Genomic DNA, 22,106 nt, shown 5'->3' on the forward strand with positions numbered 1-22,106 from the left:
TATTCTTTCAGTCCCTTGGAACTCCTTATTTAACTTATTCCAGGCCTGCTTTGGTGACTCACAAGCCATGATTCTTGTGAAAATCACATCAGACACACTGTTCTGGATGCAAGACATGGCTTTGTGCCTTTGGGTTCTTTCATCAGAATGCTGCCTTATTTGAGCCACTGTTGGGTTGGCTCTTAGAGGTACGAGTTTAGCATCTGAGTTGACAACCTCCCACAAATCAAATGCTCACAGGTAGGTCTTCATTTTCACTACCCATATGTGGTAGCCTTCTCCATTGAACACTGGTGGTGGCGCTGGTGAGAATCCTGATGAAGGCATTGTTCTAAGGATTGAAAATGACAGGTCCACTAAGAATAGGGCTCTAGATACAAATTGTTGGAGTTTTTAGAACAATTTATCAAGAGAAAGTATGAAGCTCAGTAAAAAACTTTAGCAACAACGTAATAAATCCGAATAAAGAATGACAAAAGCTTGAAATTCAAGTATAGAGGTTTTGAGCAAACGAACAGAATCTAGCTTGAACTATGAATGCCAAAAAAAAAATGAGAGTATTTTTCTTGAATGATTTCTATTGAAATTCATTAATTAAAAAGATGGCATAATGCCAATACATATACCAGTCATAAGCTGGTCAGCTTTAACAAGTTTCACCTACTACTTTTAAGTTTCATTGTAACTTGCACAACTTGCACATTGAAACTTGCACAACACAACTTGCACAATTAGGTAAGCTGATCTATCAATCTTATCAGCAATAAATTACATTAAATACATTACCTTCTTAGTTCTAATTAAACTAAGTTACAAAATATTACTTAAAGTAACAAAATAAACCCAAAATTGAATAGTAGCATCAACTTCAGTAGCTGCATGTACTTCATTTGGAAATACTACAGCAGCTTGATCTTCATACTTCATCCATATAACTTGGACTGCATAGTCTGTTCATTGGCTGTTCAAGTGCTGCATGCATGCCAACTGCAACAATTTGTAAAAACCTTGTGAAGGAGGCTGGTATTTTGTTTGAATAAGTCGGTCACTGGGTAGCTATGGATCTGCACATTAACAAAGAATTTTGTAGTTAATACTTCTCTTTTCAATCCTTAGCTATACTAATTCTCACTAGCTATGTAATTGTTTTCCAAGTCCTAAATGAACCGGCGGATGTACACTGTCCTGTTGTGGAGATGTGCACATGTTCTAAACTTAGTTACTTAAGCTGGAACAAGTATAGTAAGAACCATATAGATAGTAGTGATTATGAGGGGACAGTAACTGTGTGGGATGTGACTACTTGCCAGGTAATGAGGACTGATATGGTTACTGGAAATTTTGCAATATATCACTTTGGTTTTTCTTATATATTTCATTTAGACGCCAAAGTTATGTGTTGATCCAATTTTAATTTTTGTTTTATATTTTAAATTTTTTAATCTCTTTGGAAGAGTCTGATGGAATATGAAGAACATGAAAAATGAGTATGGAGTGTTGATTTTTCTCAGACAGAACCCTCGATGCTTGTATCTAGTAGCGATGATTGCTAGGTACAGTGACATATTCGATATCTTCAACCAAATGTTCTTTCTTTGCTTAAACGATGAAGAGATAACCATTCATTATCTACACAGAAGATTGGCAATTTGTGTTGGTGAGCCTTAATCTTGTATATCAGATAAATAGGTCAAAGCGTAAATGATTGTTAAGGTTCTTGACATGAACATGTCACATTTATTATGTGAGTTACACAAGATTGCATGGTTTACACATTTAACTAGTAAGTCTTGTACATTGACACATAAGTTATCTGTTTAAATATGTTCAACTTATTTAAAACATATGATTTACCTAGTTAAATATGATTAATAAGTTAAATATTTTAAATATTAATAATGCAATAGTAATGCAATATCTGAGTTCAAATGAGTTTATGTTAAGTGTTGTGCGGAAGCGTGTAAAAGAGTAAAATTATTGTACTAAAAAATCACACTAAGTGAAAGAGAGGTGGATCACAAAGATCGCTTAAGTACCAGGTCTTTCCTAGCCAGAATATCCCTCTATCGTAATTTAATAGCACAATAAATCACTACAATCACACTCACAAAATATGCAAAATAATACAATAAAGAACACTATAATTTTAACGAGGTTCAGCAAATTTTGCCTACGTCCTCGGACACTACTAAATATATTTCACTCCAAAATACAAGTGAAAATTTACAAATAGGGAGAGAGAACAATTCCTTAGGTAGAGTGTAACGCCCCGTACCCGAGACCGTCGCTGGAGTCGAATACGAGGTGTTAACGGGCTTAATTCATTACTTAAACAGCTCAAACAATTTATTTTTAAAATTTCCAGTCAAGCTAGCAATCTATGTCACAGTCGCTTAAAAATTCATATCTTGAGTTACAAAACTAAAAATTAAGATCTGTAAATTTTCCCTGAAACTAGACTCATATATATATTTACTAATTTTTTTATAGAATTTTTGGTCAAGCCAATTAGTACATTTTATTAGTTAAAGTATCCCCTGTTTTAGGGTTTGACTGCTCTGACCTCTATGTATTACGAATCAGATATATCCCTGTACAGAGTTTCAATGAATATGAAGTTTATTTCTTATAAAACTAGACTCAAAAAGGATTTCATACATATAAGATAAAACTCCTAATTGTTTTTTACAATTTATAGTGAATTTTTAAAGTCAGAACAGGGGATACAGAGATCACTCTAACCCTGTTCCACTAAAACTTAAATATCTCACAAAATATAACTCATATACTTGTTTTGTTCCATCCATATGAAAATAGACTCATCAAGATTCAATTTCATAACTAACTCATCATTTAATTCCATTTCCAATATTTTTAGTGATTTTTCAAATTTACATCATTGTCTTTGTCGATTACATTTTATGGCAAATTTTACTTTACTATAGATTTTCATGGACTAAATAGCATTTTAAACATACATAACATCAAATATGACTTAGATTGGCCATTCCAATGGCTAATCATTTACAAACCCTTTTCTTGCCAAACCATAGCCATATCATAAGATCATTTACACAAAGTGAGTATTTTGCCATACATGCCACATTCAAAATACACAAGTCATTTTACCAATTTAGGCCTTCGGATAGTGTCGACCTATCCCGATTCTCAAGCCGGCTTGTCAACAACTACAATGAATGAAAAGAAGGGGGTAAGCATAAATGCTTAGTAAGTTTACATGCAAATAGCAAGTAACATAATCATGCAATTCCACATAAAACATCATTTGTATAAACAACACCAAGACATTCATGTTTCATTTGCATTTAATATCTTTCTACGATTTCATCATACCAAATTCTCAACCCGAAGATTTAAGCACATACCTGTCAAATTTTCTCATTCACCACACTTACCAATATGTCACCTTCGTTTTAGGCATTCTTCTCATTCACTTAAGATTCACCCGTTGAAAACATCGGAATATAATTCGAATACGCGGATTTCATGAACGTAAGTGCCATACCCGCAGCTAGACAAACTCAATAGCTTGCGGAACTTATGTAGCAGCTACCATGTAACCCTTCCATAAGTGAACTCGGACTCAACTCAATGAGCTCGGGCGTTCGCATCCATAAGTGAACTCGGACTCAACTCAACGAGTTCGGATGCCTAGTTACATCTCACGAACTCGGACTCAACTCAACGAGTTCAGAACTCAAATATCCTAGTGACATGTCACTTGTATTCTAATCTATTCCTAAGGTTCAAACAGGCTTTTTCCTCTATCTCACATCTTTTCCGTCTTCCACGGAATATCGGAACCGATACTCGGTGATAGTTCATACTCATCAAGTAATTCACATAATTACATATTATTCAACAATAACCACAAAACATAACATTTCATTATAATAATAAGCATCATATCATATAAACAACATTAAATTGCTTAAAATGACAATTATGTTACTACATTACACATGAACTTACCTCGATACAAAATTATTAGCAATTGAGCTTATTCTTCGTAAACTTTGTTTTTCGCTCGATCGCGATTTGAATCTCGTTTCTCTTGATCTATAATGCCAAATTAATCTTATTTAATACAACATTCATCAAAACAACATTTAATACGAACTTTGGAAAAATTACATTTTTACCCCTAAACTTTTGCATAATTACACTTTTGCCCCTAGGCTCGGGAATTAAACTTCATCCTTTATTCTTATGTTTTATGACATTCTGATCATTTTTCCCTTCTATGGCAACATCAAATTCACACTCTAACATGTACTTATGACTATTAGGTATTTTTACTGATTAAGCCCTTTTACTCGTTTTCGCTTAAAACCGAGTAGCACAAATTGTCTAACATAATTTAAAACCTCATATTCTATCATAAAACACCAAAATACACAAATTTCACCTATGGGTATTTTTCCAAATATGAACCCGAGGTTGAACTATTGCTAGCATAAGTTAATTCGAGCTACCAGGACTTCAAAAACATAAAAATCATTAAAAACGGGGCATGAAATCACTTACTATGAAGCTTGAAAGTTGAAGAAACCCTAGCTATGGGGAGAGGTAAAATTCGGTAGCAACAATATGGAGAAGATGATCATTTTGTGTTATTTTTCCCATTTTATTTCATTTAGTATACAAATGACCAAAATGCCTTTACTACTAAACTTTTCAAAAATTCCATCCATGTCCAATTTTTGTCCATAGACTTAGAAATTGGTCAAATTGCTATTTAAGACCTCCCCATTAATATTCCAAAGCAATTTCATACTAAAAACTCCTAGAATGCAAATTTTGCAAATTATTGATTTAGTCCCTAATTTCAATTTAAGCACTTTAGGCATAGGATTTCATCACGAAATTTTCACACAATCATGCAATCGTATCATAAACATCAAAATAATTATAAAATAATTATTTCTATCTCGAATTTGTGGTCACGAAATCACTATTTTGATTAGGCCCTAATTCGGGATATTACATAGAGAATAACAAATGTATGATGATTAAAATGAGAAATGGTTAGGCCTATTTATAGTTGAGGTTCAGGGATCAACTTGCAAAGTCACTATACAATTAAGGACCAAAAATCTTGCAAATATCTCATGCCAAATCTCAATCCTACTTTTAGTACTTTAAATCTCGGATTTCTAGTGCCAAAATTTTGATACCCATTTCTTTGTCTTTCCAAAGTATGGATGATTGCCAATATTAAGATATTAATATGATTAATCAAATGTATCTAACCGTCTTTCTGCTGTTATTTTATTCATGAAGTTTATGGAAACTTCATTGTATATCATGTCATGTATTTATTTTCTGGTAATGAAGCAGGTGAAAGTTTGGTGCACCAAGCTGGAGGCCAGTGTTATTAGTATTGATATGAAAGCAAATATATGTTGTGTCAAGTATAATCCTGGAACTATCAATGACATTGCATTTTTATAACCACGTGCTGTTACTCCATGCAGCTTTAATTTTGTAACACATCCCCCCACCCCCATATATATATATATATATATATATATATTATATTCTTTAGTATTATAAGAAAGATACTTTACATTTACAAGACTAGTTTTGAAGAAGCATGTTGGAATGTGAAAGCACTTCATATGTAAATTTTCTTCGTTCTAACTGTGTTCTATTAACCCTGCTAGCTTGGACATATGAAAAACTGTTTGTTTGTTTTTGTTTTGTTTTGTTTTGTTTTTTTTTTTGTTTTTTTTAATGTGGGAAAAAGAACTTAAAACTATGAAGTTTTTCTGGGTATGCAGGTTGGTTCAGCAGATCATCGCATCCATTACTATGCTTTAAAAAACATTAGTATTCCATTTCACGTGTTCAGTGGACAAAAAAGGCGTCTCGTACGTGAAATTCTTGTCTGAAAATGAACTCGTTTCTACATTTACAGACATCACACTAAGGTTATGGGATGTAAAGAAGAATTTGCGAGTAAGTTATATACACATGTTTAAATGCTTTAGCATTTTACAATGATGCCTTATTTTTCGACTCTTATTACTTTAAGCCCCTAATTTCTGGTCCCTAAATTGTTGCATTCAATAATATGACCTCTTGCCGGTAAGGCCTTAGCTCTATGGCAAGTTTAAGGCCTTAGGAACTTTGAGGTCTTAGGTTCGAGTCTCACCTTATGTAATTTATTCTTGTTAGTTAGTTTGAATTGAGTTAATTGTTGAGATTGTTATTCAGTTTAGTGCTTATAATGATTTATTTTATTGAAACTATTATAACTTTAAAAAATATATATGACTTCTTGAGAAACAATCAAACTTGAACAACTGCATCTTGGGTATATATATATATATATATATATTTGGAAGATAAACTGTATATTGTTAGAAGTAGTGGTTAAAGCTCTTGTCAGACACCCTTTTGCACGGGTTCAAATTGTATTACACCCATCTCCACTCCAATATTGTATAAAAGGAAAAACAACATTGAATCGTGTTTTAGAATATGTTGCATATATTCGTATATTCATTTCAGGGTTTACAATATGTATGGTTTCACTTGCAGCTTCGTACTTTTAGAGGCCACACAAATGAGAAAATTTTTGTTGGTCTTACCGTAAACAGTAACTACATCGCATGTGGCAGTGAAACAAATGAAGTGTATGTGTACCATAAGGTGAGGAACACAAGCAATTAACATTCTTTTTCATCTTTTATTAGAGAAACTTGTAGCGAGAAACAAAATATTGCAGGAAATTGCGAAACCTGTAACATGGCCTAGGTTTAGTTCTAAGGACATGGATGATGCCGATGAAGATGCAGGTTCACATTTCATCAGCGCTGTTTGTTGGAAGAGTGATAGCCCTACCTTGCGAAGTGCCAACAGTCAAAGTACTATAAAAGTGCTTGTCCTTGCTGCTTGATAAAATTGAACAGAATTTTGATATAGCATATAAGATCGATTTGAAATGGTACATTCTTGAAGTATACCAAATGTTAAGTTTAAATACCAAATGTTATATTAAACTAAAAATTATTAGTTATTAAGTTTTCTTTTAATTGAGATCCATTTCTATTTTATATCCTCACTCTTTTATTAATTATATATATATTTTTTTCGAAAAAGAATGATGCCTAACTTCTGTTTTTAGACAGATATACTCTGGAAAATTCTTTAATTTAGCAAAATTATAATATAATCGACATTGTTAATTAGTATAAAAATTGACTAAATAACGAATTTTAATAGTTTGATAATTGAATTGAACTCTTTTCATCTTATTTAATCTAGGAAGATTAAACTCAATTAGCATAATGATATATTTAGTTCTAACTTTTACTCATTTCTAGAAATAAAAATATAGGGGCTAAATTTCAAGTTTGTAAAGAGTAGAGGGACTTATAGGATATTTTAACCTAAAACTTAATAAGCACACAATTCCCGGCCAAAAGGAAAAACAGTTATAAGGGTAACAAATCAGAAGAGAAGCCTTCTTGTTTTCATCATTTTGTTCATTGATAAAACCCGCATCCTTCCCATTTCTCCTTCCAAGAACTGAAGCTTCAATCCATTTGCAGAAAAGAAAATTAGCAAGTGGTAAGGCTCCTGCAATCAAGAAGCCCTCTTTGTTTTCTTTTTTTTTTTTTTTTCTTTCAAATTATTCATATACCTTTGTGGCTTTTTCTTGGAGCACTCAGCAGTTTCCCATTTCCATTGGCGGCGAAGCCTTCAAACACCGTTAGCTGTCCCTTTTGAATGGCGGTGGTTAGGTTTCCATTAGATTATAGACATCGTGTCTACTTGTGCTGCAATTGACAGACCCACGTTCTCAATGTCCCCCACAACAACCCGATCTCCCGGTATGTCTTTATTTCCCTCTCTCTCTCTCTCTATATATATATATATAGGCATGGTGGTGATACTGTCTCTCTCTTTCTTTTGATCTGTTCCTATGTATTTGTTTGTTATGCCTATGGACTGTGTTGTGTTTAGTTCCATGGCATTTCTGTCTGTACATGTTAATGTTTTTGCTCCTTTTTTAGGGTTTTAGAGTTTAATCTTGGTTCAATAATTGATGTTGGCAGTTCTAGTGCTGGGTGCTCTGTCTGCTTAATTACTTTGTATTGTAAACATTGGGTGGTCTTGCAAGAACATTTGAAAAGCATGCTTGTTTTGAACAAAAATTTCAGGTACTGAGTGGTGGAAGTTGATGGACTTATATGCAAGACACAGTAAGTTATATCTTTCTTTGCGTTATAATTTTATCACTCAAATTAGTGGAATAATAATTTAATATTTCAGTTGAATATACTGAATCGAAGAAATTAATTAGAAAATATATTATTATTTTATCAAAAGAAAATGGTGCCTGCATGCATACAGGGATTTGTTGCTGTATTGGAATGGACGGTTTATGGTTTGGGCTGACGACGAGGAGTTGAGGTAAACCAAATCTTAACAAAACATTTCAGATGATATATATATATACTTAAAGGAAACAAGTGCTGCTGGTTTTGTAATTTTTTTTAAGGTTGTTTGAAAAATCCATCAAAATAATACTATAAATGTGAGATTGGTAGTATAATTGTTGTTGGATTCTACTGCCAAAGCCAACTTAAATTCTTGTTTCTCTCAAAATTATCAAAACCATTCAACTTTCTGTTTGTGTCTATTTCTTTTTGTTTGAGGTATATATATATATATAGACGATAGATAATTATCCTGTTAGTGGAGTAAAAAAACTTCATTTTTAAAATATAATAAAATAATTAAAAAACACTTCGTGACATGACCGAATAATTATTATTTTTATTCCTTTATATATATAATCATTTCAAGTAAGTTATTTAAATTCTAAACATAACCCTAAACCCTAATTGTAAAATTAGGTCTATGATGGAAATTGAAGACAGACTTATGACTACCATGGAGAAGAAAAGAGTAAAGCAGAAGGCTTTAGGAAGAAGGTGAAAACACTATTCGGAAGTGGAGTAAAGCTGAAATCGATTCACTATCAGATCGAAAAAAAAGTTATCCTTCAAGAAGCAGAAAGAGCTTGGACATTGGGTAAATTGTTAGGTTTCTTGTAAACTGTGATATGATTTTGGTGTTTTATAAGAATTGAATTTTGGCAAAAAGAGATCTGTGAGTTGTAGTTTGATTATTTTTGTTTAAAGAGTCGTGGGAATTACACTTTTTTATGCTTGCTTGAAGTTTGGTGATATTTTCATGAAGGTTTTTGTCTTTCTCAGTATGTTTTTTTGCTAAGCATATTGTATGCAATTTGAGATATCTAATGCCATATAATCAAATGCATGTACATTTGGCTCATGAGAATAGAGTTACAAAAACACACAACTCTTTAAACAAGAATAATCAAAACCACAACTCACAATACTCTTTTTGCCAAGAACCAATTCCTAAAATACACCACAATCATACCATAATTTAGAAGAATCCCGGCAATTTACCCAAGGTCCAAGCTCTTTTTTCTCTCTGAAGGATATCTTTTTTCCGAATCTGACAGCGAAGCGATCACAACTTTACTTGACATCCAAATAGTCTTCTTTGCTTTCTTCTTCCTAAAGCCTTCTTCTTTAATCTACATTTCTTCTTCTAGAAGAAGATACAGATGACATGCACAGTACAAAACTCACTTTTACCGTCATTTATAAGCACTGGTAAAAGTACAAAAAATCGTCGGTATTGATTTTTGCCGACAGTTCTTTGACAGCCAGCTAGGCAAATGCCGGTAAAAAATTTCCGGCGAGCTGACCATAAGTGCTGAAACATTTGCCGACAGAAAACAAGATGAGGTTTGTACTTTTTTGTGTTCTGTGAATCACATAAAACGACCACCTTGGTCATATGTTAACTCCACCCTCTCTTACATTTTGGACTAAGGTTTCCTTTGGTTCACCATTTAAAGCCAGTGAGGTGCAGTTGGACTCCCAACCTCACTGGGAAGCTGTTTGGTTGAGTGTTTCAGTGCAACCAAAATCAATTCTCACCACATGCTATCCCAAAATCAACTGGAGCTTTCAAAGAAGAGTAAGCTCACCGTTGAACTTCCATTTATTATTTTACTATTTTATCCTTAAAGTTTCTTTATCAATCTGTTATTTTTTTCAGATTTGGCGGCCAAATTCTGCTATCTATGTTGGAGTTTCAACACACTTTAACCGGGTAAAGTAAGAATTTCAAACAGAGCACCAGCAGCAACGTATTATACCCGGGTAAAATATGAAGGAAAAATGCTTGAAGTTCAAGCTTTTAGCTACTTGTCAAGAATGGAGAACGAACTTAGAATTTTAGAAGGCAAAAGGAAGAATGGAGCATATGGAAGAAAATCGATGATTTCATTCGTTTTAAACATTGGTTATATAATAAAAATAAAAATAAAAATTATTATCATTTTATCTAATAAATAATTTAAATTGATTATATAATTCATTAAAATATTTATAATAAAATATTAAAAGATACATTTTAATATTTTATTAAATAAATTTATAAATTCACATATTTTAATAATTTTATATAAGTAAAATAATTTAAAACTTCTATTATATATCAATTCTAATATGATGTCCTTAATAGTCATTTTCATTTTTACCTCACCGCTACATTTGCGTTTGAATCCAAACACACACTCCACCGCTGTTTCTAATCTCACCGCTACAGTATCCAATCTCACCGCTACAGTAACTAATCTCACCGCCACCGCTGTTTTTAACTTCATCGGAGGTAAACACACCGCCCATCCAAACTAAGCCTAAGTGAATGGTTTCTGAACAAAAAAATTTCAGGTACGAGAGGTGGAGGTTGATGGACTTATATGCAAGAGACCGTAAGATATATCTTTCTTTGTGTAATAATTTAATCACCCAAATTATATACATTTTAATTGTGTAATAATAATTTAATACTTTATATATACATACGCATACGCATACATATACATTACACGTACACATACATATATACATGGTATGTTATGTGGTGCACTTTGTACTTTTCAGATTTTGGGTGATCATTGAGTTGCGCATACATCTTGGCATCAATTTTATAGGTTTGAAGGTTTTCTTTTCATACGTAAGTTTAAAATATTGAATCGGAAAATTAAATAGAAAATATATTATTATTTTATTGAAAACAAAATGATGGGTGCATGCATGCAGCGAGCGAATTGACGACGAGTTGAGGTAAACCAAATATTGACAAAAACTTTCAGGTATATGTATTTAGTTAAAAGGAAACAATTGCTGCTGGTTTTGTGTTTATATCATGTCATGGATTTATTTTCTAGTAATGAAGCAGCTGAAAGTTTGGTGCAAAAAGCAGGAGGCCAGTGTTATTACATTGCAGTATGTTCACGGAATTATTCATTTTTATAACCAGGTGCTTTTACCCCTTGCAGTTGGTATAATTACAAATACTTGATCATGTTAGAGCAGTTTTTGTTCTATTCCTGTATGTTCTGTGATGAACTATGTCTGTTCTGAAATTCTGATATGGGCTACCATTAAGTTATATACACATGTTTATATGCTTCAGCCTTTTACAATGATGCCTTCTTTTTCGACTCTTATTGCTTTAAGCCCCAAATTTCTGGTCCCTAAATTGTTGCATTCAATAATATGACCTCTTGCCAGTAAGGCCTGGGCTTTATGGCAAGTTTAGGGTATTATAAACTTTGAGGTCTCAGTTCGAGTCTTGTAATTTATTCTTGTTTGTTAGTTTGAATTGAGTTAATTGTTGAGATTGTTATTCAGTTTAGTGTTTATAATGATTCGTTCTATTGAAACTATTATAATTTTAAAAAATAGATATGACTTCTTGAGAGGCAGTCCAACTTGAACAACTGTATCTTGGTTTTTTTTTTTCTTTTTTTAAAGATAGAGTGTATGTTGTTAGAAGTGGGTTCAGAAATTTATACAAAATTCAGTTTTGGCTTGTACGAAACAATGATTTAAGCTCTTGTCAGATACCTGTTTTGCACGGATTCAAACTGTGTTACGCCATCCTCACCTTAATTTTATATAATAAAAAATTGAACTGTGTTTTAGAATATGTTGCATATATTACAATATGTATGATTTCACTTGCAGCTTCATACTTTTAGAGGCCATACAAACGAGAAGAATTTTGTTGGTCTTATTGTAAACAGTGACTACATCCCATGTGGCAGCGAAACAAATGAAGTGTATGTGTACCATAAGGTGAGGAACACAAGCAATTGACATTCTTTTCATCTGTTATTAGAGAAAGTTGTAGTGATAAACAAAATATTGCGGGAAATTGCGAGACCTGTTACATGGCATAGGTTTGGTTCTATGGATATGGATGACGGAAATGAAGACGCTAGCTCGCACATCATCAGCGCTGTTTGTTGGAAGAGTGATAGCCTTACCTTGCTAAGTGCCAACAGTCAAGGTACTATAAAAGTGCTTGTCGTTGCTGCTTGGTAAAATTGAACAGAGTTTTAATATAGTATATAATATCTATTTGAAATGGTAAATGCTTGAAGTGTACAAAAAATCATCGGTATTGATTTTGCCGACAGTTCTTTGACCGCCAGCTAGGCAAATGCCGGTAAAAAAATTCCGGCGAGCTGACCATAAGTGCTGAAACATTGGCCGACAGAAAACTAGATGAAGTTTGTACTTTTCTGTTGTTCTGTGAATCCCATAAAACGACCACCTTAGTCATATGTTAACACCACCCTCTCATACATTTTGGACTAAGTGAATGGTTTCTGAACAAAAAAATTTCAGGTACGAGAGGTGGAGTTTGATGGACTTATATGCAAGAGATCGTAAGATATATCTTTCTTTGTGTAATAATTTAATCACCCAAATTATATACATTTTAATTGTGTAATAATAATTTAATACTTCATATATACATATACATTACACGTACACGTACATATATAGATGGTATGTTAAGTAGTGCACTTTGTACTTTTCAGATTTTGGGTGATCATTGAGTTGCGCATACATCTTGGCATCAATTTTATAGGTTTGAAGGATGGTTTTCTTTTCATACATAAGTTTAAAATATTGAATTGGAAAATTAATTAGAAAATATATTATTATTTTATTGAAAAATATGATAGGTGCATGCATGCAGGGAGCGAACTGACGACGAGTTGAGGTAAACCAAATCTGGACAAAAATTTTCAGGTATATATATATTTACTTAAAGGAAACAATTGCTGCTGGTTTTGTATTTATATCATGTCATGGATTTATTTTCTGGTAATGAAGCAGCTGAAAGTTCGGTGCAAAAAGCTGGAGGCCAGTGTTATTACATTGCATTGCAGTATGTCCACGGAATTATTCATTTTTATAACCAGGTGCTTTTACCCCTTGCAGTTGATATAATTACAAATACGTGATTATGTTAGAGCAGTTTTTGTTCTATTCCTGTACGTTCTGTGATGAACCATGTCTGTTCTGAAATTCTGATATGGGCTACCTTTAAGTTATATACACATGTTTATATGTTTCATCATTTTACAATGATGCCTTCTTTTTTCGACTCTTATTGCTTTAAGCCCCAAATTTCTGGTCCCTAAATTGTTGCATTCAATAATATGACCTCTTGCCAGTAAGACCTTGGCTCTATGGCGAGCTTAGGGTCTTAGAAACTTTGAGGTCTCACGTTCGAGTCTCAACTTATGTAATTTAATTTGTTCTTATTTGCTAGTTTGAATTGAGTTAATTGTTGAGGTTGTTATTCAGCTTAGTGCTTATAATGATTCATTCTATTGAAACTATTATAATTTTAAAAAATATATACGACTTCTTGAGAAGCAGTCAAATTTAAACAACTTTATTTTGGGTTTTTGTTTTTTTTAAGATAGACTGTATATTATTAGAAGTGGGTTAAAAATTTTATACAAGTTCCAGTTTTGACTTGTATGAAATGGTGATTAAAGCTCTTGCCAGATACTCGTTTTGTATGGGTTCAAACTGTATTACGCCCATCTAGATCCTAATATTATATATAAAAAAATTGAACCGTGTTTTAGAATATGTTCCATATATTCGTATGTTTATTTCAGGGTTTACAATATGTATGATTTAACTTGCAGCTTTGTAGTTTTAGAGGCCATACAATTGAGAAGAATTTTGTTGGTCTTACTGTAAACAGTGAGTACATCGCATGTGGCAGCTAAACAAATGAAGTTTATGTGTACCATAAGGTGAGGAATAAAAGCAATTGACATTCTTTTTAATCTGTTATTAGAGAAACTTGCAGTGATAAACAAACTTGTGTAAAATGGCATAGGTTTGGTTCTAAGGACATGGATGACGGCGATGAAGACATTGGCTCGCACTTCATCAGCGCTGTTTGTTGGAAGAGTGATAGCCCTACCTTGCTAACTGCCAACAGTAAGATACTATAAAAGTGCTTGTCGTTGTTGCTTGGTAAAATTGAACAGAATTTTAATATAGCATATAAGATCTATTTGAAATGGTACATGCTTGAAGTGTACCACTAAATATAATGGTTGATTTATTAAAATAATTAGTTGTATATAAAGTCATGAAAGTATGTAAATTTAATTTAAATTTACGAGCGAGAAATTATTCACTCTAATGTAAAACTATAAATTACTTTATCTTTTTTAATTTATTACTAATATTACATACTTTCTTAAGCGAAATACATATTCTCAGAAATTATTCTAGTTATCACGGTGACTGGATTTGATATTCTAATGCTAGATTTAATTATTTCACAAGCTTAATAACATTTTTAAGTTTTTAATTAGTATTAAGAAGTCTCAATTTAAACTCAAAAACAAACTATACAAAATACATATTCTCGAAATTATTCTAATTATCACTGCTACTAGATTTGAGTATTCTAATACTAGATTTAAGTATTTCACAAGCTTAATAACATTTTTAATTTTTAATTAGTATTAAGAAGTTTCAATTTAAACTCAAAAACAAATTATCTGAAATACGTATTCTCACAAATTATTGTAGTTATCACGGTGATTGGATTTGAGTAATTGAATACTAGATTTAAGTAATTCACAAGCTTAATAGTATTTTTAAATTTTTAATTAGTATTAAGAAATCTCAAATTAAACTCAAAAACAAACTCGGATAGTAATGAAATTTAAAAGTTAGTGTGATAATCCAACGAGCTTGAATTTTTCAAATTTCATCCCAAATAATTGTACTTTAATAGATGATTTTATTATAATACCTCTAAATGTAATTGAAATATTGAATCAAACCTAAACATATAAAAATCCAACATGTAATGCTATGCGACAAAGCAAATATATGTTGAAGTATATGAGTATATATTTTAATAAAATTTGTTGTTTTAACATTTTCAAAATGATTAATATTTTGTTTCATATTTTGATTGGAATTTTTGATTGATGGATGTAATTTATGACAAATTTTATTTGAAGGAAATATTATAAAATATTTAAATAATGAATTTTAATAGTTTAATAATTGAATATAACTCTTTTCATCTTATCGAATTTAATAAGATTAAACTCAACTAGTATAAATAATGAATTTAAAGCCTTTTTCTCTTGTAACACCTTAAACTTGGCCTACAGATCAAAATGGTAAATCAAACGAAAGCTGATAAGGTAATCGATAAATTATTTTCAACAAAGATTGTTCGAGATCTCTGCATACCCAGTCTAGCTACCAAAATCGAGCGTACTTGAAAGGGGAAACATTAAGGGGGTAAGCTACACGAGCTCAGTGTGAGCTTAAAACCGAACTTAAAACAGAATTACAGAACTCAATTCCTGAGCACAACCGACTTACAGACACTCACAGTGTCAGAAAGCATACTTGGAACCAACGTTCCAACAGAAATGCAACAACTCAAGCTCACCAAGTCACACACAGTCAAGTAGAATACAGTCAGATAATCTTGCACCCAGAACACTCAAACAGACGCGTATGAAATGCAGTCAAGTAATAAAACCCACCCATCCAACCAACACACCTCTCCGTCCCCCGATCACACCCCATAAGAGCTGATTAAGCTCATCCAACCGAAACACACCACATAGGACCTCGAAAAGCCCATCCAACCCTACACACCATGTATGTAGACTAAGTCACTCAGTTACCAATACGCAGCAGAGCTCACATCTATGCAGTATAGTGCAATGCGGTAATCCGTTATACAAATAAGCTTGTAGTTAAACTGCCAGATCAGAACAGAATCAGTCTTCCTTCTCTTCACAACCAATCTCAAAATACTTTATGCAAGTGCATGAATGCATTCAATCTCACAGCAATAATGAACATGTCAATCGACAATCAGACAGAAGCAGATATGCATACATACTCAACAGATCAGATTCAAAATCAAACATCTCACACAACAGTCACAGATAACACATAACCGAAGCCCAGATCAAAATTCTTAGCCACCCCGTCTAAAGAACAGCCAAGGCCGAAACACACAGACACATTCTCAGATAAAAAACACACACAGAACCAAAATAAGTGACTTAAAGCCACACGGCCGTGTGGAAAAACCTAGGCCATGTGGGGGTCAAAATGCCTGTGTGGAGGGAGGCACACGACCGTGTAGCTAAGGCACATGCCCGTGTGAAACAGGGACACGACCGTATGAATAGGCCGTGTAACTCTCTGTCTAAAATGTGCTAAAATAGAGTATAGGATAGACATGGTTGTGTGTTCAAAACACACGCCCGTGTGGGATCCCTAAATTCTCAAATTAGCCACATGACCGTGTGGCACCAAATCACTAAATACCTAATTTCCAATCAAACACGCCCGTGTACCCAGGGGACACGGCCATGTAAAAATCGATAAAAATCCCTAAATCAGCCATACGGCTGTGTGACGCCCAAATCAACCCGGAAAACCTAATTCCCAAAAGCACATGACCGTATGAATCAGCACACGCCCGTATGGTCACAAAACCACCCTAAAATAGCCCTAAAAAAGTGCTTTCAGCCACAAAGAACTTCCCATCCCTTGATAGTTCGAAATTATACCAAATCATACAAATTCTAAGCATAAGATAGCGATACCACAACGTAAATAATCGTTTTGTGAACACACGCATAAAATGCCGACTTTCACGGAGTCGAAACAAGAATTCACAAATACATTAAAAAAATATGGAACCCATACTTGATTCAACACCGAAGGAGTGAAATTCTTCGAAATCCTCCAACAAAACTATTTTCAATAAAAATTAAGCAAGGAAAAAATAAAGAAAATCAAGACAAAGGAAAATAACAAGAAAACAGAACACGTCCAGCCAAGAAGAGAAAAATAAATAAAAATAATAAATAAATGGATATATATATTTTAACTTAAACAAAACTACTATTTAACAAAACAAAACAAATCTAAAACACTATTCCAAAACGCTCACACAAGAACTCGAACCTAGAACCTTGACGTACACTAACACTCACTTATCCACTAGACCAACAGACCCATTCTGTCACTTAAACACGCAACTAAACATAATAGCACAACCTACTCACTAACCATAACCACAACCCTTAAAACTTCCAGCCTAGAATTCGGGGTGTTACAATTCACCCCTCCTTAAAGAAATTTCGTCCCCCAAATTTCCAACTAACAGAACAGTGATCTAACACAAGCTATACAACCATGCTCCCGCTACACACTCTAGCTCGAACAGAACCATATCAAACTTAGGACGTCAAACACACACCCAGAACACTTAACCACTGAAGTAGATACAGATTTATCCTATCACACAGACGCATATGAAATGCAGTCAAGTATTAAAACCCACCCATCCAACCAACACACCTTTTCGTCCCCCGATCACACCCCATAAGAGCTGATTAAGCTCATCCAACCGAAACACACCACATAGGACCTCAAAAGGCCCATCCAACCCTACACACCTTGTATGTAGACTAAGCCACTCATATATCAATACGCAGCAGAGCTAACGTATGTGCAATATATAAAAATCCAACTTGTAATGCTCTGCGACAAAGCAAATATATGTTGAAGTATATGAGTAGATATTTTAATAAAATTTGTAGTTTTAACATTTTCAAAATGATTAATATTTTGTTTCATATTTTGATTGGAATTTTTGATTGATGGATGTAATTTATGACAAATTTTATTTGAAGGAAATATTATAAAATATTTAAATAATGAATTTTAATAGTTTAATAATTGAATATAACTCTTTTCATCTTATCAAATAATAAGATTAATTGGTATAAATAATGAATTTAAAGCCTTCTTCTCTTGTAACACCCTAAACCTGGCCTACAGATCAAAATGGTAAATCAAACGAAAGCTGATAAGGTAATCGATAAATTATTTTCAAGAAAGATTGGTCGAGATCTCTGCATACTGAGTCTAGCTACCAAAACTGAGCATACTTGAAAGGGGAAACAGTAAGGGGGTGAGCTACATGAGCTAAGTGTGAGCTTAAAATGAGACTTAAAATAGAATTAAAGAACTCAATTCCCGAGCGCAACCGACTTACAGACACTCACAGAGTCAGAAAGCATACTTGGAACCAACGTTCCAATAGAACGCAACAACTCAAGCTCACCAACTCACACATAGTTAAGCAGAATACAGTCAGATAATCTTGCACCCAGAACACTCAAACAGACACGTATGAAATGCAGTCAAGTAATAAAACCCACCCATCCAACCAACACACCTCTCTGTCCCCCGATCACACCCCATAAGAGCTGATTAAGCTCATCCAACCGAAACAAATCACATAGGACCTCGAAAAGCCCATCCAACCCTACGCACCATGTATGTAAACTAAGCCACTCAGATACCAATACGCAGCAGAGCTGACGTATGTGCACTATAGTGCAATGCGGTAATCCGTTATACAAATAAGCTTGCAGATAAACTGTCAGATCAAAACAGAATTAGTCTTCCATCTATTCACAATCAATCTCAAAATACTTTATGCAAGTGCATGAATGCGTTCAATCCCACAACAATAATCAACACATCAATCGACAATCAGACAGAAGCAGATATGCACACATACCCAACAGATCAGATTCAAAATCAAACATCTCACACAACAGTCACAAATAACACATAATCGAAGCCCAGATCAAAATTCTTAGCCACTCTGTCTAAAGATCAGCCAAGGTCGAAACACACAGACACATTCTCAGATAAAAAACACACACAGAACCAAAATAAGTGACTTAGAGCCACACGGTCGTGTGGAAAAACCTAGGCTATGTGGGGGTCAAAATGCCCATGTGGAGGGAAGCACGCGACCTTGTAGCTAAGGCACACGCCCGTGTGAAACAGAGACACGACCGTGTGAGCAGGCCGTGTAAATCTCTGTCCAAAATATGCTAAAATAGAGTATAGGACAGACATGGTCCTGTGTCCAAAACACATGCTCGTGTGGGATTCCTAAATTCCCAAATTAGCCATACGGCCGTGTGGCACCAAATCACTAAATACCTAATTCCCAATCACACACGCTCGTGCACCCAAGGGACACGGCCATGTGAAAATCGATAAAAATGCTTAAATCAGCCACACGGCCGTGTGGCACCCAAATTAGCCCGAAAAACCTAATTCCCAAAAGCACACGACCGTATGAATTAGCACACGCCCGTATGGTCACAAAACCACCCTAAAATAGCCCCAAAAAATGTGCTTTCAGCCACAAAGCACTTTCTATCCCTCAATAGTTCGAAATTATACCAAATCATACAAATTCTAAGCATAAGACAACGATACCACAACGTAAATAATCGTTTTGCGAACACACGCATAAAATGCCGACTTTCACGGAGTTGAAACAAGAATTCACAAATACATTAGAAAAATTAGGAACCCACACTTGATTCAACACCGAAAGAGTGAAATTCTTCAAAATATGCCAACAAAACCATTTTCAATAAAAACAAAGAAAGGAAAAATAAAGAAAACCAAGATAGAGGAAAATAACAAGAAGAAAGAAAATGTCCAGCCAAGAAGAGAAAAATAAATAAAAATAATAAATAAATGGATATATATATTTTAACTTAAACAAAACTACTATTTAACAAAACAAAACAAATTTAAAATACTTTTCCAAAACGCTCACACAAGAACTCGAACATAGAACCTTGACGTACACTAACACTCACTTATCCACTAGACCAGCAGACACATTCTGTCACTTAAACATGCAACTAAACATAATAGCACAACCTACTCACTAACCATAACCACAACCTTAAAACTTCCAGCCTAGAATTCGGGGTGTTACAACTCACCCCTCCTTAAAGAAATTTCGTCCCCCAAATTTCCAACTAACAGAACAGTGATCTAACACAAGCTATACCACCACGCTCCCGCTACACACTCTAGCTCGAACAGAACTATATCAAACTTAGGACCTCAAACACACACTCAAAACACTTAACTACTGAAGTAGATACAGATTTATCCTATCACACACAATTTCTATGCTCTAATCAAAACATCAAAACATACACAACCATACCTGACTTAAAGTTGCCGAGGACAGTCCCTAATCTGATGTTCTGTGGGCTCGCATCGAAAACATACTCTCATCTTTTTCCAGCAATTGCCCAGATGATGCTTCTTACAGTGCTCATAAAATGGAGCGCTCGCACCACTACTGCCAACCTTTGCAAAACTGCTATAGCCACTAGAATGTGAGCCACTCGAATGTGTTCTAACACACTTCACAGAACGAGGCTCCAACCCCGGAGGACTGCGATCTCTTTTCTTCCCACAATCTATGCACCTAGCTTGAAGCATTTCACTAGACCCCATTATCCTAGCCTCAAACACTTTCTCTAGCACTTCCCTCACTACCCGAGTCAATGTCTCAGTACCAAGCTCCGGGTTATCGCCACCCAAAGTTGGCGAAATCACATTGTCCTCTGACTCCTGAACAGACATACGTCCTAGGAAAGCGTGTAACAGCCCGATTTTAGGCCTAGTCGAAATAGTGGTTTTGGAACCACTATTCCGAGGCCAGAGAAAATTATTTTAGTATTATTTTATGTGTTATAATATAATTTTATAAGTGCATGTAAATTTTGGTAAGTTAATTTTAGCGATTTCTAGTCCAATTTCAAAAAAGGACTAAATTGCGTAAAAAGTAAAAGTTGTGTGTTAATGCCTAAATGTATTAATAGACTAGAGAACTAAAATTGGAGGCATTTAAAGGGCAATTAGACCCTTTTTAAGTGTGTGGCCGGCCAAGGGGAGACCAATTGGTCAAAAAGCCAAAATTTGTGGCTTTTAGGTGTTTTAATTGACTAATTTGTAATAAAATAAGGAAAAAGAAATAAAATGCCATTTCTCTTTCATTTCTTCTTCTTCCTCACAAAAATGGCAGCAAAGAATGGGGGTTTTGAGTTTTAAACTTTCAGCCACTTTAAGCCCTAACAAGTAAGTGATCTTTGGTTGTTTCTTGATGATTTTTACATTTTTGGAACCCCTAAAGCATGAGCTTTCATATGAGGGGTCTAGTTTGAAAAATGATGAAGAGTCTAGGGTTTTTCCATGAGAGTAAATATGTTGTTTGATGTGTTTTTATGGAAGATTATGAGTCCTATTTCTCTAATAAACAACTTTTGTGAAAGAAATTGCATGAAAACACCTTAAAATGGGCTAGTTTGCCAAGTTGTAAGATAAGGTGCTAGTGTGTGTAATAATGATTTTTGTGAGTTTCCATAGTTATGAAAATGGTTTATCTAGGCTTAAGGAGTAAATAAATTGAATAAAAATCATTTTTCGAGCCTAGGGGCAATTTGGTAATTTTGGCAAAATAGAGGGGCAAAATAGTAAATTTTGCCAAAGTGTGTCAATGGACTAATTTGATTAGTACATTGTTTTAATAAGCTAAATGTGATGTTTTATATGTTGAAAATCGAGATTTGGACTTAGAACGAAAAGAAATCGATTAAGGGATGATTACGTCCTTTTTACCTTTGTGGTATCGAGGTAAGTTCGTATGGTAACAATAATGCAATATCATGCTTAAATTAAAATTCTTTATTGTTATGGCATTAAGTGTATGGCCTAAAATATTAGAATTTTGTATGAAAG

At 33.9% G+C, this 22,106-nt stretch overlaps 1 pseudogene; it reads left to right on the top strand.

Moving 5' to 3' along the window:
* The first annotated feature begins 67 nt into the window (after nt 1-67).
* On the top strand, nt 68-6,925 carry LOC108476116 (E3 ubiquitin-protein ligase COP1-like; annotated as a pseudogene).
* Nucleotides 6,926-22,106: the final 15,181 nt, after the last annotated feature.

The sequence above is a fragment of the Gossypium arboreum genome, chromosome 7, assembly GCF_025698485.1.
Source record: "Gossypium arboreum isolate Shixiya-1 chromosome 7, ASM2569848v2, whole genome shotgun sequence".
NCBI lineage: Eukaryota > Viridiplantae > Streptophyta > Magnoliopsida > Malvales > Malvaceae > Gossypium > Gossypium arboreum.